The sequence below is a fragment of the Orycteropus afer genome, unplaced genomic scaffold (assembly GCF_000298275.1).
Source record: "Orycteropus afer afer isolate SDZICR_OR568_19922 unplaced genomic scaffold, OryAfe1.0 scaffold00273, whole genome shotgun sequence".
NCBI lineage: Eukaryota > Metazoa > Chordata > Mammalia > Tubulidentata > Orycteropodidae > Orycteropus > Orycteropus afer.
In genome coordinates, this window is record NW_006921860.1 from 4,290,108 (window position 1) to 4,292,975 (window position 2,868).

Sequence of the window (2,868 nt, forward strand, 5' to 3'; positions counted from 1 at the left end):
GCCACTGTTTGTATTGTTGAAAAAAGGTATTTACAATGAATAATTCATTGTTCTTGCAAAATTCTATCATGAGATCTCCAGCATTATTTCTGTCACCCAGGCCAACTTTTCCAACTACTGGTTATTCTTCTTTGTTTCCAACTTTTGCATTCCAGTCACCAGTGATAATTAACACATCTTGATTGCACATTTGGTCAATTTCAGACTGCAGATGTTGTTAAACATCTTCAATTTCCTCATCTTTGGCTTTGGTGATTGGTGCATAATTTGAATAATAGTTTTATTATCCAGTCCTCCTTGTAAGCATATGGATATTATCCTATCACTGACAGTGTTGTAGTTCAGGATAGATCTTGAAACATCCTTTGTGATGATGAATGTCACTCCATTCCTCTTCAAATTGTCATTCCTGGCAAAGTAAATTGTATGGCTGTGTGATTCAAAATGGCCAAAACCAGTCCATTTCAGCTCATTAATGCCTAGGATATCAATCTTTATGCATTCCATTTCATTTTGAAAACTTCCAATTTTCCTAGATTCATACTTCATACATTCCATGTTCCAATTATTAATGGATGTTTGCAGCTGTTTCTCCTCAGTTTGAGTCATGCCACATCAGCAAATGGAGGTCTCAAAAGCTTTACTTTATCCATATCAGTAAGGTTTCTTCTACTTGGATGATGCAGCTCTTTCCCAGTTGTATTTTGGAGAACCATCTGGCTTAAGGGTCTCAGCATTGTATTGGACGATGTTTCTGGGCTATTCATAAGGTTGTGCAGTAATGTATCAGACAATGTTTCTCTGCTATTCTTAAGGTTTTCCCTGGCCAATTCTTTGAGAAGTGGATGGCCTCTTCCTTCTTCCTAGTCTGTCTCAGTCTGTAAGCTGTGGTGAAGCCTGGGCACCATGTCCAACCCTGCTGGTGTTTGAAACACCGGTGGCACAGCCTCAAGCCTCACAGCAACACGCAAGCCACCAGAGGACGACAAACTGACAGACAAGTTTGTCTCCCTTAGCTGTTCAAAACCTCTCTACCTTCCCCTTGCCTGGATCTCTGCCACTGCTCTGTCCTCCCCCTGGCTTGGCACCCCCCCCCACTATCCAGCCTTTCGTGAGTGGGGCCTGGGACCCTCCCCTTTCCTGGATCCCCGTCACTTCAGTTCTTATAGCTTAAGAAATGTCAAGTGCATTCTTTCCTTTTGGTTTTCTAATTTCAGGTCTTTGAACATTTTCTTATAACACTTTATTTTGTTTTCTTGAGCTGCCCTTTGAAATCTGCTGTTCATCTTTTTCATTTTTTAATTTCTTCCATTCACTTTAGTTTCAGAGTCTTTCAGTTCATTTTTTTCTTTTCTTTTTTTCTTGTCTTTTTAATGCGTTTTGCTTGTTCATGGATGGTGTTCTTAATGTTATCCCACAAGTCATCTGTTATTTGGTCACTGGTATTCAATGCATCTAATATATTTCTCAGATGGCCTCTAAATTCAGGTGTGATATAATCAAGGTTGTGTTTTGGTTTTTGTGGACTTATTTTTTTCTTCAGCTTCATCTTGAACTTGCATATGAACAATTGATTGTCTCTTCCACAGTCAGCTCCTGGGCTTGATCTTACTGATGATATTGAGCTTTTCCATTGCCTCTTTACAGAGAGGTAGTCAATTTAATTCCTGTGTATTCCATCTGGACAGGTCCATGTCTATAGTCACCATTTATGTTGTGGAAAAAAGGTATTTGCATTGAATAAGTCCTTGGTCTTGAAACATTCTACCATGTGGTCTCTGGTATCATTTTTATCATCAAGGCCATATTTTTAAACTACTGATGCTTCTTCTCCTTTTCTTTTTTTTCCTCTCCCAACTTTTGCATCCCAACCAACAGTAATATCAATACATCTTGGTTGCATGTTTGGTCAATTTCAGACTGCAGAAGTTCATAAAATCTTCAGTTTCTTCATCTTTGGCCTTAGTGGTTGGTGTGTAAGTTTGAATAGTAGTAGTATTCACTTGTCTCCCTTGTGCATGTATGTATTTTATCACCAACACCATTGTACTTTAAGACAGATCTTGAAGTGTTCTTTTTGATGCGGAATGTGACACCATTCCTCCTCAATTTTTCATTCCTGGCACAGTAGACCGTGTGGTTGTCAGATTCAAAATGGCCAATACCAGTCCAGCTTACTGATGCCTAAGATATTGATTTATGCATTGCATTTCTTGTTATGACAATTTCCAATTTTCCTAGATTCATACTTCATACATTCCATGTTTTGATTATTAATAGATATTTATTCTCATTTTAAACTGTGCCTCATCATCAAAAGGAGGTCCAGAAAGCTTTACTCCATCCATGTCATTAAGATTGGCTCTACCATGAAAAGGCAGCTCTTCTCCTGTCATATATTGAATGTTTTCCAACCAGAGGGCCCAATTTTCTGGCACTACAACAGACAATATTTTACTACTACTCATCAGATTTGCTGTGGCCAATTGTTTGCTGTTGTTGTTGTTGTTGTTAGGTGCCATTGAGTCAGCTCTGACTCACAGTGGCCCTATGTACTACAGAATGAAACACTGCCCAGTCCTGTGCAACCCTCATGATCCTTGCTACACCTGAGCCCAGCATTGCAGCCACTGTGCCAGTCCATCTTATTGAGTGTCTTGCCTTTTTTTTTTTCTTTTTTCGCTGTCCCTCAATTATCATACATAAGTGTAATATACCTTTATCATATTTGGAATGTTTCTACATATGTGCTCACATATGAATAAATGAAAGCAAAAAACAATATTTAAAATTATGTGAATACTTTTTGAAATCGCTGGTTCAAGTTGTTCCTAGCATAACCAAACATGATTTATACTCAAATTATAT